Source organism: Corvus brachyrhynchos, unplaced genomic scaffold (genome assembly GCF_000691975.1).
Source record: "Corvus brachyrhynchos isolate BGI_N302 unplaced genomic scaffold, ASM69197v1 scaffold43, whole genome shotgun sequence".
In the NCBI taxonomy this organism is placed as follows: domain Eukaryota; kingdom Metazoa; phylum Chordata; class Aves; order Passeriformes; family Corvidae; genus Corvus; species Corvus brachyrhynchos.
This window is the reverse complement of record NW_008237353.1, coordinates 792,435-808,672: the sequence shown is the minus strand read 5'-3', so window position 1 is coordinate 808,672 and position 16,238 is coordinate 792,435. Positions and strand designations below refer to the sequence as shown.

At 41.2% G+C, this 16,238-nt stretch overlaps 1 long non-coding RNA gene across 1 annotated transcript in view; it reads right to left on the bottom strand.

Annotated features, from left to right (window-relative positions):
- Positions 1–2,711: 2,711 nt before the first annotated feature.
- Positions 2,712–16,238, bottom strand: part of LOC108445801 — a 23,972-nt gene continuing 10,445 nt past the window's right edge. Inside the window, exon 3 of the long non-coding RNA XR_001860773.1 lies at positions 2,712–4,890. This is a non-coding gene — a long non-coding RNA (uncharacterized LOC108445801). The remainder of the gene's footprint in view (positions 4,891–16,238) is intronic.

The following is a 16,238-nucleotide window of genomic DNA, read 5'->3' as shown; positions in this document are numbered from 1 at the left end:
CTGAGAGGTTAGGGGTTGGAATCAGGTCCCTTGTATATCACTGCATTGACTTTTTGGGACGTGAAGTTATTGCAATTAAGATACTGGCCGGATGTGTGAGCTAAAGAGCCTGACTGATATCACAGGCATTTATTGATAATGCAACTTCTGAGGAAGAAATCTGGGGAATTGTTGTTCTTCATGTTTTCCTCTGCAAGCAAGCAAACCATATGGATTTATCAGAAACACACAATGCTTTATCTATCTCAAGAGAAAAAAGAATACTGTTTATTTTACTGCAGAGGAATGTTCTCCTTCAGTTTGGAGAGCCAGTTGCCTGAGCTGGCACTGTGTACCTTTTGGCCTCCAGTAGGAGTATTGCTCTGGTTTAATTCAGTGCTATCTTTAACCTGATTACTATTTACTATTTGTGCTGTGATAATGTTTCCAAGCTGCAGTAGAGGAGAAGGGCTTCATTGTGTTAGGTGCTGTACAAACACACAACTGAAAGATAACTCTTGCCTTCAACCATGCAACTGAGCAGCTCCTAAGCTGAGTGCTGGCACACAGAGAGGAAAACATCAGCAGTAGGTTGGGCTGAGGGCTTGGGTTTTGTTTCCCTTTCCCAACTGTGCAACATCAAGCAATTGGCTCTCCCCTGTCACATTTAACTTGTGCACTGCTGTACAGAAAGCCCAGCTGAAAGACAGTGAAGGGTGATGGGAAGAGTTTCCTGTCTCCCACTTCTTTCCTGTTGTGGCACCTGGTATTTAAGCAGATCATCTGCATCTGCCTTCTCCACGTGCCACTGGGCACACAGGAAGGAAATGCTGGAAAACCTGAAAATTAAAGCAGTGCCCTGCCTGACAGTCACTCTGCAAAGAGTTAAGAAGATGCTTCTGTAACGAGAAAAATCCTTTCCCAGAAATCTTACCAGAGTTCTAAGAACATTTTGTTTGGCAACAGTTGAGTAGCCTCCTGCTCCAACAATGTTTTGGGCCCTTTCTTACTGGTTGAGAGCAGCATCCAAAAGGCCATTAGGAAGGGTAGTGTTTGGTTTAGTCTCACCATTTGCCTCATCAAAGCCTGAGGTCTCAGTGGTCTTGCAGGATGGAGCTTTTTGCCAGAAGATGTTTGGTTGGGTCAGTGTCCACCTGTCTGGGTCTGTCAGGAGGGATCCAAGTCTTTCCTCCAAGCTGTTGATTGCAAGACCACCCTTGAGAAATGGACTTTGAGCAAGGCCAGAGGGCTGGTAAAAGTGTTTCTTTCTTCTGTGCGTTGGAATGAGTCATTGCTCCATAGAGCCATTCTCACTTTCCAGTGCACGAACTTAAATTCTTCCAGGAGTCTAAAATAAGTGAACAACCATGCTCAACGTGGGCTTCAGGCAGGCCAGGGGAGGGCAAGGGAGAAGGAAGAAGACAGGAATACTCTTTTCCAGCACTGGATTAATTTTCCAGATTTTATGTTAGCACTCTCTCTCTCTCAGTAATATTTCACCTCTGTCTAGATTTTGATATTCCTCAGGTAGACCTTTACTGAGTCATTCCCAGCTGCACAGCAAGGATGTGCATTAGATGGTGCTGCTGAGGAAAATGGAGTGAAGTAACAAACAAGGGGGAGCACAGTGCTGTGGGCTCTCCAAGTGGAGTTTGGAGTCTTTATTAAAGTGCAGCAACACCTTGCTCTTCTTGAATTATTTGCCTGTCTTATGCTAAAACCTACTACTGCAAATATCCTTGCAAACAGTCCTGTGGAAAATAAAGAGACTTATGTGACTTGGTACCTTTGATAACAAACTAATAAAAAATCTGTAATATGACACATAAAGTCCATCTTTGTGGGGGCTGTGGGCACAGTATACATTACCACTACATGCAAAACTCAAGAAAGACTCTGTAAAGATCTTCTTTGTCTAGAAAGAAATAGAAATAGCTACAAAGCTACTTCTGTTGTTTAGGAGAGTATGTCAAAATGACACCAGTGCTGGAAGATGTGGTAGCAAACCAGCAATTAATGTTTTGCCTTTTCACTTACAGTACTGTCATTTAAAAGAGAATACATACAGGAGACAAGATAATTCTATAATTTCTTTATATAGACCCTAATAAATTGTATTCAAGACTGTGTCTGTGTTTTCTCAAAACCCCCCTGGTCTCCTAGCCCCTGCATGTTTCTTCAGTTCCCTGCTGGCTTTGTCTCTGCACTGCAAGCTCTCTTGGTGGAACTGGGTGTAGGATGGAGAGGTCTTTCTTTTGTACTTCTGAAGTGGATAGCATGTTTTTAGCAGTATTCTAATCTTAATATATATTTAAAATAATGAACATAATTGTCTCCTAATAGGACTTTCCTAAGTAGCTTATGGCACACTGCCCTTATTGTAGAAAAGTACGTCCTTGTAGATAAGAAATGTCAATTAAAATGTGAGCTTTGTGGAGGACAGATAACACACAGTTTTGTATGCAAATTAAAAAAAATCAGTACATTTCTGGGTTTTGTTGTTTGGGTGTTCTTACACACAGACATAAGTGGTAAAGGAAAAGTAATGTGCAGGAACTGAATCAGCATATTGTATAAGCATAGTAAATAACATCATAGTGACTCTGTTATCTTATCATAGTGGTGCATAGTTAGGTATGCAAATGTTACCTCAAATACAGGCAACTATCTGCAATAAAGATCATTTATTTTAGGAAATGTAAGAATAATTCTATATTCTTTTGTTATTACAATTGGTTTTCAAAATAACATTGTAGATTTACACAAATCTAAGTTAACAGACACTTTGACCAGCTTATTGCTTGCTGCTTGTATATTGAATGTCACACAAGACTTTCTAAAATATGACAGGGAACATGGGCTGAATGAGATAGAGACACAGTTACACACTTCCTCATGCAAACATCACAGGCCAAAAACAGAGGGCAAGGGGGAGCTCATGTAGCTGCCCTGGTGACTTATTTCACAGCCAGATAGTTTTACAATAATTTGATTTCTGGGCCAGCCAGGAAAATACCTTCCCAAGATTGCCACTCTCTTGGGCACTCTGGGAAATTAAACTCTGAATCTCTAAAGACACATGAGAACAGAACTGAAAATTATTTTCACAGCTTTTACACTCTAAAGAAGTAGTATTTGCTCTTAATGAAATCTGAAAAATCCTACAATGGAATAGCTTGTGTGGTAACAGCATGATAGTGCAGCTTAAAATGAACCCTATATTTGTTTTGGCCATATACAATTAAAAAGCTTAAAGCAAGGAAAATTTTGCTCTTCCCATCACAATTCCATTTGAAAAAAATACTTCTTCAAACTCCTTCATTTAGAAGAACTTCTGCCTGAGATGGACTGCTTTTCCCCTTTCTGAATTCCTGACACAATATAAATCAAACAAATTCAAGATAGCAAAGCCGGGAAAATCATTATAATCGCAAAACCATCAAAAAGGTCAACAAGAAGGAGAACAACAATAGGATTCTGGTAACTGTTTGGGAAGCAACTATTCTTGCTGCAGTGAAACTCACTGTTTTCATAACAACAAATTAAATACCAAGGTAATTCCCTGGAGCCTTCAGCAGTGTGGCTGTGTGGCAGCAGCAAAAGCCACTCCAGCACAATGCACAGTGTCATTAGGAAAACCCGCTGGCTGCTGAGCCTCTGTGCAGCTCTGCAGTGTTTGAAGTTATGCTGGAGTCCAGCCTACCTTTTCAAAGCACTGCATTGTTACTCTTCTTTTCCTCCCTTTCCTGTCTGTGTTTCCCCATTCTCCTCTCTTCCTGTCCCCTGTCAGGCAGACATGTTTTAGAATCCATTCATAATACGAGGAGCTGAGTGTTGTCGGACTGCTGCAGGTGGCTGGAATGCTGGCTTCAACAGCTGGAAATGAGGGAGTTACAGCTGCCCCTCTTTTTCAAGATTTTATTTGCTTATTGGTGCCTTATATGCACCCTAAAATGTATAATTGGTCAAGTGTAAGCTGTTCTCTTACACTCAAATGGCACAGGAGACAGGTCAGCAAGGTAAGTGCTTTGCAAATATCCATTCTGAAAAAGAGCGGCATTTGTATTCACTTTGGCTGTTCAACCTTGGAGAAAGAAAAATCAAGACTGGCCTTTCTGAGACTCCTGTTACTCGTCTATAAAATGTGATGTCCTATATATCAAAGTGTTTCAATGATGGTTGCCAAGGAACTGCAGGTATCAAAGCAACTTAATATTTTTGCATATTTTCCTGACTAGTGTGCAAAGATGAGTATCATTTATCAATTACGGGGTGAATAGATGTGTTTACATTACAATGTCTGTCCTTGTCTGAGCAACAGGCAGTAACATAATTTATAAATAGCCAGACTGTAACAAAGAGAATAATCACACTTACTAAAAAATCCCCTCGATTAAATGTCAGATAAAGAACATGCTGCAGCAGTGCAGTCATTGGGGTACTTGGTCCCTGCCAATCGACAGGTTTAAAATAAACATTCTTACGCAATGAACAGCTATAGAAGTTTCACTGGGTAATAAATACTCATGTAACAACAATAGGCAACTTTATCCTCCAAACCTGTTCACCATATAGCCTGAGGCTTGGTTTGTAAGATCTAAAATATGTGTGTTTGCTGTGTTTTTTCATGGCATTTTCAGGTAAATTCCTGCTACCTTACCTTGCAGACCAGGCCCAGTATCTCCAGTCCTTTCACTGAGGCACCTGGCTGATGTAACTTCATGATTTCATGAGACTCACAGCACAGTGAAACAAAGAGTCAGAGAGGTGCTGGGAGGGAAGTTGTTCCTCCTCCTTCTCTGGAATCATCAGTTTCTTTCTTCCTCAATTTTCCATACTGTAATCTTAGGCTGACTGCCTTTGTCCTGGAGTCAGGCACTGCTGAGGCCTTCTGACCCACAGATGACTCTTCTGCAAACGAAAATAAATGGAATTGAGGGGAATTTTGTAAAGATTCTTGTCTTCAAAATAAACTGTCACACCAACATCAAAGTTAGAAATCAAGAACGCAAAAAGAAGAAACTATTCTGAAAAATTGAACTTAATCTACCTTAAATTTTAAACCCAGGTATCTGGTCTATCTCTGTACTCAAGCTCTTCCCTCAGATCAGGTAGCTTCTGCATCTAATCCAGAACTTCTGAGTTAAAGAAACTTCTAAGTTTTTCTCTGGATTTCCCTAGAGATATCAAGTGATGTATCAAATGCATAAATTAATTGTTCTGTGAAATTACTGTTAATAACACTTTCTACTTCAAACTGGATTTGAAAAGAGGTGGGAAAAAATAGTATTTAATTTCCTACCAATGCTTTGCCATTGGAGACCACTATCATGGTCCAACCATAATTTTCTGAGACTGCATATTTTATTCCTTTCAGTAGGAAAAGAAAATGTTGCAGACTTGAATATCTGTCGGATTCAAGAAAGCCTGATCTGGCCCAACGTGTGTCCTATTTTGTAGCATAGACTCTAAAATCCACCTTAGAATAGTTCCTTTTTTTCTGGTGATCCTCTGAATAACAATTGCAAACACAAATAAGTATGAGGCAAGATTTCACTCAGTTTCAGGAAGGAGAGGTGTGAATGGCTGAATATCAAGTTCTCTGGACATCTGCATGCTTCAAATGGCACACACCGGATTTTATTTCACTTGACATGAAATTGTAGGGTGGAAAAGGCTGGTGAGAATATCACTGAGATATGGAATGCATTTGCTGAAGAAACTGAAACAACTGCTGGGAACCCTTAGTTTCATTTTGGTTGCCTAGAATGCAACATAATGAGAACAGCATTGCCTGTTTATGAAGCAACTTCTGCCCTTACTTTTGCTAAATTCCTACCAGGAGTAAGTTTACATGGAATGGTGGGGAAATAAACAATGAACCAGAGATGCAAACAGTAGGTATTCTGTGATGACAACAATAGTGTGGATGAAAACACTCCCCAGATCATTATTTTTACATAAATTAGATGTTGGCCTTTTGGTGCAAGGTGTCTTAATTTTTCCTAAGTTCTAACACATACATTTGCAGAGGTCTGCTTGCCAGTGGCCAGTTCAACATAGTTACGAAAAAACAGTTTTATTTAAAAGGAAAAACAAGTTTGTTCTCTCCAGGAAAACACCCTCCTCCACTTCCAGGGATTTACAACACATTAAGGAGACCATAATCACCAGAACTCTGTTAAAAGCATTTGTCTGAAGTTACCAAACAGTAGGATGCACAACAGCACATACAGAAGCTTCTATTTCAGGCTGATCCAGATAGGGGTGGCAGAGGAAAGCAAACCAAATCTGTTCTTGTTTTCATTATTGATAAAGTTCTCTGAAACTCACCTCACCATGATTGTCAAATGAAATCTGTAGAGAAGACCCAGTGTGAAAATGGAGGGTTGAAGTTCTAGCCCCGTTGAATGCAATCACAAGATCCCAACAGGTTTTTATTTTGTCCTTTGTCTTTGCATATTATGTAGGCCATTGTTAATTCATCTTTCAAATGTCCCTTGACTTTACAGAAAACATTTACACCTGATACTAGTTTTGCTTTCTGGAAGTGAAATGCTAAACTTAGAATCACCATTTAATCATATGTTTCCTGTGCATTCCATCTGAGCACTGTTGAGGCAAGCTTTCCTTCTAATTACAGAGGTGAGTGAAGAACCAGTGATTAAAATAAGATCAGCTTTTCCTTAAATACCATTGTACTTCAGGAGAGTGATCAAAGTCAGTAGTTGCTTTCAGAGATATGCTAATTTACAGCACACAAACTTCTTAAATGAAGAAGAGTGACCTGCTTTTTATTGCTTAGGTTAGAAAAAAAAAGCCCAAACCAAACAGTTCAGTTTACTGAGCAATCCTTCTATTAAAAAAACCCCTCTGTCTTCCTTTTAGATTAACAGTGGAGTCAGCCCAAATAAGGCTAAAGCATTTGCCAAAAAGCCTCAGGGAAGATTGTGTTCTGTCTATAATTTTGTTTTCACAATAACACCCATTGATTTTTTCTTTAATTTTTTAAAATTTGATTTTCAGTAAGGAGATGCAGATTTTTGTGGCATTCTCAGCACTTGCAAAGCACTTTTAGATGCATGGTGAAATAACATGTGACATACGTGTGTACATGGTACAGGTGCACAGGTATGTATAAAGTGTTACACATAATTCTTTTTGTTTCCTCCCAGTTCCTGGTGGCTCCTGAAACATGATTACAGCATCTGAAACTGAAACCAAACCCAGAATAATTTGTCAGATTTACAAAGAGTTCTAGTAACCCTGATAAAACTTATGCGTCATTTAGGAGAAGCCTAAATGAAGCACAAAGTCCAATTTCTCCTCAGAACAGCTGGGCAAGCTGATGCCTGGGAAGGAGAGGAGTTCACAGCCTATCCTGCTGTGGGCTCTGCTCTGTGGGAATGCTGGAACTGGATAAAAAAAGGCTCCCTACAAGCATATCTAACACACTTGTGGTAGGAGTGGGAAATGGCCATTCGTGAGGTATCTTGTTCTTTATCTGGGAATGGGTAACTTGTATCTTGTTCTTTATTTTGTTCTTTTATTCTTTTTATTTTGTTCTTTGTTTTGTATCTTTGTATCTTGTTATCTGCTCTGTATTCCTGTACAGGTATATCTCTGTATCTTTGGGATCAGTCACACTAATCTACAGTTGGAGCTTTGCTGTGTGCCAACATGAACACATTTTCATGATACCTGCAAGAGAGGGCAGCAAAGCCTTCTACCAAAGCAGAATGCTAACAGAAAAGCAGCTCATTAAAATATATGTTAAGCTGTGAGGTATTTTGGCTTCTGATTAAGTGTAAAAATATTGAGGACATATCTGCTCTGTAGACCACAGACACAGAGTGTCACAGGTTGTTTTTCTTTGGTAGTAAGTGATCCTATTGATGACTATTTGGAGGTATCTTGTCATTTAAACTCAGAGTGCCCAACAATTTTGTTCAGATCTGACACAGACTGGTTTAGACATCCAAAAGAAATGGTAGATTGGCTTGAACCATTTCTTGTGGCCAGGACACTCTGAACTCACTTTGACTCAGTACAGGTGTTGAAATCACTACAGGATTATCCCTGGAGGTGGGTAATCCTTTAAAGGTTCAGAGCTTTGGGTTAGATAAAAATCTAAACATTTGGATGTTTATCTGAAACCTTATCTCAGTCATCTAAACTCCTGGAGGCTGAACACCCATCAGTTGCACATCTACAAGTAAAAAAGTAATAGGGTCTCTTGTTTCTACAGACTTATAGCCTGATCCTGACATCTATGAATAAACAAAATCTCACATTGATATCAACTTGCCTTTGAGTTGGGGTATTGGGAATGGGAAGTTCCCTTCATCTAAAAGTGACCACAAACATTATCTGATAGGGGTGGAGGAGGAAGTTTTGGTTACAAAACACAGGACTTTTTTTTTCTCATAAAAGTCACTGACAGCAGGGGGTTTTTTTCACTGAAAATCTGTACACTTGAAAATTGCTAAAGAAGCTTTAGCTATTTTCCTTTATTTTCTCACCCAGGAAAAAAAAAAAAAAAAGATCTTCATAATTAAAACAATAAAGTGCTACGATTTTAAGTCCATACTGGAATTTTGACTCAGGTCATTTTAACTGAGGCTGTGTACTGTGGTACCTCACAGAAATCATAAGAAAGACTGGGAGTGTGAAACATGGACACTGCAGTTCACAGCACTGGATTATGTCAGTGCAGAGATATTTTGCTTTTCTACTATGGTAGCTCAGATTTTTCCATTTTGCACCAAATGTTTTGCTCCTTTCTGTCATTTCAATCAACAAGACAATTTTGCTAGGTGGAGAAAAATTAACTTATGTCTATTAAAATGTGTGAGAGTATAATATTTTTGAAGAGGGGGGAGGGTAAGGGGAGAACTTGAACAATTACTCCTATCCTTCGCTGACATTCCCATGTTACTTGTTTTGCTGTGGAGTGCATCCCAGGCTGTATCATATGTGTGAAGGAACTGGGCACATTCCTGATATTTAGTGTGCCCAGACTAGTTTCACAGAGTTAGGACCATTGCTTTCTCCTCAAGGCTTGCTGAAACCAGAAGCATTGCTGGCTCCCAGTTCCCACACCTACATGGAAAGAAAAGTTGCCACAAAGGAAGAAATGGAGAAAGGAGAGAGGTAATTCTTCAGGTGAGACGGTGGCTGGAAACATGGTAGATACAGATTCCGTTTTCTACTCCACCACAACTTCTCTCCTTCATCTTAGAGGACTCCTTTTGTCTGTGTTTTCCTTGTTGACTGTAGAGGCTAGCACTCTTATCTTAAGGGGTATTTCAAAGATAAACACTAAAAAAAGCCACAAAATCACTTGGTTTAACACAGTGACAGGAGCTGCAAAAACTGGACTGCACTACTTTTTGGCAAACACATATAGGCACTTTATCAAGGTCTGGCCCACTTGTCTATGCTGCTGTTCTTAAGCTGAGTCTTTTCCACGCCCCTATCACATTAGTATAATAGAGAATTAACATTGTTTTGCAGTATTTTAGAGGCTGGGAAGAGAATTCACACACTTTCCCTTTCCTTTTCCTACTGATATGCCAGTTATGGTCCCAGGTTCACAGGGCAATTCCTGCACTTTTGGAACTGTGTGTATAGCTGCCACACCACTCTTGTAACAACACTCTCACTTTGGGAATAAAAAAATGCACTTATTCGTTTGTTTTGGAACTACCAGAAGGGTCACAAGATTAATGGCCATTAATTAGAAAGATGTTAGTATGACTCTTCTTTGATATGGCTATTTCAAGACAGTATCTGGAGACAAAGTGCTATTCAGAGTTTCACAGAATAATTATTTTCTCCTGTCCATGGCACAGTTGTCTCTTTTTGGCAGTGAAAAGGGCTTGTATGAAAAGGGAGGGAATGATTTACTTTGTATTCTTACATTCTGTGGCTCAGGAGAATCATAATTCCACTTACGTTGAAGAAAACGATTGTCATTCTCATGGCATTTTTCAAGCATCATTGCGCTTTTGATAACTTATTCTCTGTCAAGCTTCCCTATTTAAGCAATACACTTGTTTTACCTGGTTAACTACCTTTTATATGTACAGATGTTGTTTCTCATCAATGTTTTATGCTTCAAATAAAAATGCTAATTAAGTTCATGCAGAAAGACATGAGTTTCTTTTTTTTTTTTGTCTGGGTAGCTGTGCTGTCACCAAGATGATTTCAAGTAGGTCAGTAAAATGTTTTATTTTATAAAAGACATTTCCTTCTCAGTTCTGTTGCTTGTGAGCATTGTTCTGAAAATCTTATCCCCTGCAGAGGCTACCCAGAAATCAGGGCCTTTCTTTCAGAGTTGCAGAGGAGAGTTTTTTTGCAGGGGGTGGAGAGAGGAAAAGAATGACATGAGAGAAAATGCATCTCAGTGACTCATGAATCCAAGGCAATCTGCCCACCTGCTCCTCAGTGTGCCCTGGGTTCTCCCAGCAGTGTTGGTGTGCGTTGCAGGAGTGGGAGTGGGATCAGGAGTGTGCACCACCCCTCAGAGGCACGCATTCCTCAACTGCAAACACATCTGGGCTCTCTCTCTCGCTTCATTCTCTCGCCCACATCGCTCTGGGGGAAATTCTTGAAGGATGCTTCCTGTTTTTCACTTAATCCTCTCTCATCTTTAAATTCTATTAAACTGGGCCCTATGAAAGTTTCCAATTATTTATTAATTGAGAATTTTTTTCATGGAACTACTCAATACTTGCAGTGAGTGTTCTCCAGCCTTGGCAACACCTGAATTTTTTGGCTGAGGTCTCCCAGCACAGTGGTAAGTGGTGCTGGGTCTTGCCCACCTTATGCATCACCACAGAAATGCTGACTCAGTTCCAGGCAGGTTTTAGCCTCCCAGATCTGTAAAAGTCAGTTGCACTTGTTTCGGTGAAGGTGTCATTTGAAGCTTACAGTCACCTGCCAGACAGCAAGGAGCATGTACTTTGTTACTCTGTCTAGCTCTCTGAGGGGCCCAACACAAGAAGGACATGGATCTTCTGGAACAAGCCCAGAGGAGGCCATGGAGATGCTGAGAGAGCTGGAGCACCTTTCCTCTGAAGACAGGTTGAGAGAGCTGGGATTGTTCAGCCCAGAGTAGAGAAGGCTTTGTGGAGAGTTCCAAGCAGCTTTCTAGTACCTAAAAGAGGCCTGCAGGAGAGCTGGAGAGAGACTTTTTACAAGGGCACACGAGGGACTTTTTTCAAGGGCAATAGGGCAAGGAGGGATGGCTTTAAACTGAAAGAGGTTCAGTTTAGATGTGGTATTCAAAAGAAATTTTTTACTTGGAGGATGGTGATGCACTGGAACAGGTTGTCCAGAGAAGCTGTGGATGTCCCATCCCTGGAAGTGTTCAAGGCCAGGTTGGATAGAGCCCTGAGCAACCCGACCTAGTGGAAGGTGTCCCTGCCCATGGCAGGGGGATTGGAACTAGATGATCTGTGAGGTCCCTTCCAGCCCAAATCATTCTATCATTCTATGGGTAAAAACTGGTTACTTTCCAAGAACAATTCCCTAGGAGACAGATATTGCTCTGAAATTGTGTGCTGAGCCCTGTGGTGAGGATTTGTGTTCATTTCATATTTTTCTTGTTTTCTTGAAGGAGATATCTAGAGATTCAACAGTGTGAAAATCTATATAAACCCATCAAGGGTACATATCACTGTGCTTCCATTTGCCACGGCTATTTGCACCTCTCACATTCCATATACAAGCAATAAAAATGAAAACTGGAAATGCCAAACACTTGCGGTGGCTGCCTTCCACAAACAATACTACCAACTGGGACACTTCCTAGAGATTATTTAAAGATTACATATTTTCCAGTTAACTCGAAAGAAACAACACCAATTAAATGTCCTGGCTGTACATATTTCTCTGGTAAGACATGGTAAGAATTGCTCAGCTATGTGCCACAGAAACAAACAGCTTTCTGAGCTACAATCCACCTGATAGAAATTCAGACGACCCAGGTACTAAGCAGAGTGTTGGCCAATGCTCCACAAGTGGTCAAAGATGTACTGCTAACTTTGGTAATAAAGCTGCTTGTGACACCACTGTTACATTTAAATGGAGATTTTTTCTATAGTTGAGAGAGAAAAACCATTTTATCCCATGGTGGTAAAGGAAGAGCAGGTAAAAGATGCATTCCCAGATAGGAAACAGATCAAATAGAAGACACTGTGGAGGAAACTGGAAGTACAGGGGGCAAGTGGACAGAACAGTGTCAGGGCCGGTAACAAGGAGCTGTCAGTCCATGTATACATACATACACATATATGCACACACAGCCCATTCTAAATACAGACAAGTTTTCTACCTTGTGCAGTTCATATGGACAGGAATCCCAGCTCAGTGGATGTTATTCAAAGTATTCCACCAGCCTCTGAAGAAAGCAGTAGGTTTTTTCTGCTGTGTCAAGACAGGCAAACTGGTTCAAAGCACTTAAGCCAGCAAACACGTCTGCAATGCAGCCCAGCCTAAAGGCAACAACAGACGAATCATTTAATAAGGCTGCCCCATCAGGCTTAATTTCAACCCTTAAAATATCTTGCGTGATTGGACCTTTGGGTGAGACACATACATTATAGAAGTATATTATTTCTTAAATAGTGAATTCTTTGGGGCAGGAACCCCGAGTTCCTACAAGTCTCTGTTTGCAAAGGCCTCGTTCAAGGATCCCTCCACTATTACAACCTCAGAAGGCACAGTGGTCAGAGTGCATTTCAGTTGTTTAAAATGCTTTGTTTTTACTGCTAGAGATGTAATCTTGCGTTTCTTTTACTGACATGGTATCATACACATATAGCAAATGGTACCAGCCAGCGAGCAAGCCCTGACTCAGAAGTGTATACTTACTTCAGTGGTGCCAGGATCAGCTGACAATAACATGCTGTCAGAAACCTGGATTAGCCCTCAGACTAGGTGAAAAGAAAGGATTAAATGAAGTCCACTGATAGTATTCCAAGCTCTGAGAATGGGAATGTGGAACAAAGCATTGTATGCTAACCTAAGAAACTAGATGGGAAATGTAAGAAAGTGATGAGATGCAGCAGCCTGAAGGAAAACATCCAAGCATGGTGCAGCTCCTGACAGGGAGAGTTGTGGAACAAAATACTTGGTGTACTGTAGAAATGTGGCTCTAACATTTTAAACTCTAATTTTTGTCATCCAAAATTTATACGTATAAACCATGAACAGAGCACCTTTGTTCTAACTCTGTAGATAGGCTGAAACCACATGAGAGATGTGAGTCTCCTAACAGGGGCAACATACTCTGAACCCCCCAAAAGACACGTTAAGTGATGAAGTCTGTGAATTAGTTTGCTGCTGACAGCATTGGTAGAACCATGCAGCTGCTGCATTTGTCCCCAAACCCCAAACTACAGCACTGCCCTCAGCTACTCCCTGCACAAACCTTCACCTCGCAGCCGAGGCTGTTTACAAGGCAACCTGTGGGATGCCGGTTGCAGAGATGGAGGCACTGCCGGGTTTTGCCACATGAGGGAAGAAGACCCTCTTCTTGGCTGACCTTCCTGCCAAGGAAACGAGCGGACAGGCTACTAGGATTGCAACTTTTCCTGCAGCCAGTCAGATAAGAATTCCTCTCCTCTGATTGTGTGACATTTTGTCAGAAAAGCAAGAGATCATAAGCTCTAGCAGCCCCTGGGTGAGGCACAGGCAGCTGCTCAGAGCCACTCTTGCCTTCCCTCTGTGAGTGCCTAGGTCACCTTATGTGGGTGTTGCTACCAGCTGCCAACCATGGTCATGAGCTCTTTGTCTCGGACCTGTCTTGCCAGTTCAAAAGAGAGCTCTCCTGCAGCTCTCATCCCTAGGTAGATCCATCCTGCTGTCTGCATGAGTCCCACAAGACTCAGGGCTCAGTTCACTGTGAATTAGAAGGGCAAGAGATTTGATTTTATTTGGATCCCTTGCCACCAGCTATAAAAAACAAACTGCCATTCAGCTCTTATCTGCCAAGCTCTGTATATGTGAATTTTGCTTCCTGTTATTGCAGCAACAGTAGGGATGGAGAAATGCTCTTGATTTCCTTTTTGAGAAGAATTTTCTTTTCTAAACAATTGGTATTAACCAGAACAAAACAACCAAGAAACAGCATGCTCGTTTCACAGATTTCCAGTAATGTTAGAGCTCTGTACATTGTTTCAGCTCTTGCTGAGATGAAGCTTGATTATGTTAATGTTAGCCAGCCATTTAATTTGTTTAACTCAGGGACACTTTCACTACAGTCTTCCTGAACCCTGAGAAACTGGCTCTGCTCGCAATAGCAAGGGTGGGCAAAGAATGACCATAGGGTTTTTGCCTACTTCTAGGAAAGTAGCTGTGTATATTCACGTGCATTTTCATATGAGCATGTGACTGCATTCGCCAGCAGAGATAATAGTGTGTCCTCCACTAGTGGCTTCTGACCAATCTCCACCAGCCTGGTGAAGGAGCGTAGGTTACAAGAATAACTAAGGTCCTGCAAACATGACAGCCAAACATAAGAGACACTTCAGAAAAGGGCCACTCAAAGGAAAAGCTGCTGGGTGAACTTCTGAGAGAAGGCACTTGACAATACAACAAAAGTTTCATTTGGAGCCTGATGCGAGTGGTCACATACCCAGGAGCTCGCAGGTAGATGCCAACAACCCCAGCAGGTCTCCCTGTTGATGTGCCCGCTCTCTGCCGCAGCCCGGTGGAGCTGAGCAAACCAACGGTACAATTAGTATCACATGCTTGCTCACTTGTCCTGGCACTCAGGACCTGGCTGACCCAGGAGAACAGGTAACCATACAGCTGATACAACATCTGATATAGGTCCACATGGAATATTGGTCAAAAACCGTAGGTCTGACTGAGGGAGTCATGCTGACTCAAAGGTCCTCAGATTTAATACTTATGAAGAAGGTCCCAGCCCTGTCTTAGATTAATCCCTCAGTGTGGGTGACCATGGGCTACTGGGTGAGTGCAATGCACTTGCTTATACAAAGCTTGAGGGCTTTCCCTTGTCTCATGAGTTTATTTGTGACAAACGAGATAAGCAGAGCCAGTAAAGAAAACACCACCTCCTTGCACAGTAGATGCGCTTTGGGCAATCCCAGTCTTGCATCTCCCAAGACCTTGGGAGGTAGGAGTACAACCTCCATGCCTTTCCTATGGTATCTTAATTGCAGCTCATCTTCCTGATGCACATACTGTTACAGGAGTGGAGAATGGAGAAGTGAAGATTATATAGACAGGACCATTGACATTACTCCCAAAAGACCAGATCCAGCCCTCTTGTTCCATGAAGAAAACGGGATCAGGGTACATGAGTCACTTTCTGCAACTACAGGTCAATGACGGACACAGGCTCTAGAGCCAGGCTGCCCAGCAACAGCCCAGTCTTTACAGCAGGATGATGAATTATTGGAGACCTAAGTACATAGTGATGAGGTGGCATTATCTATTCTACAATGAAACAGCTTGCACTTCTCATGGAGAGCTCATCAGCACTGTAACTTTTCAGTTTAAATCTTATCATAACTGTATGAGCAGCTGGTTTACGTTTTGCATTGTCCATTTCAAGGAATTATTCTCCTCCATTTGTTTCTTAAAAATTAATATCTTGCATCTTGCCTTACTTTGATGGTTTGTTTTACGTTTCAGGAATGCAAAACAATTGCACAATAAATCACTGGAGGAATGTACATGGGGGTTATTTGTCATGGTTATAAATAAATGAACTTTAGCGATAGTTGATAAACAGAAGATTATGGACAATTCGGGCAGGCTCTCAAAAAGATCAGAGCATGACTTTAGCCCTTTAATAACAAGCTTTATTTTATTGTCCCATAACCCACTAGAAACACTGCATGCAGGGTGGCTAACTGCCTCTCCATGCTGGCAGCTGATTGCCAGGAATAGGCTATAAAGCCCTATCTGTTCTTCTAAAGGATGCCCGTGCTACACAGCTCTGCCAGGAGCAAAGACACCCAGCACGCGTGGAAAATTGACTGTCTGTAAAGATTGTGAAGGAAGTTCATCCGACAGATGCTTAAGTTTTAGGAACTTAGCTTTAACTGTTAAGAGTAAATGAGAATCAAATTTGGACTTATGCCCCTTGGAATCAAGCACAAACTCAGTTCATTACAGAAGAGATTCCAAACTTCAAATCATAATGTTCTCAAACACCTTAGAAGCCTTCATAGGGTAAAGTCTTTTTTCATTTGGCACTAAAAATAAATGTCCTGCTG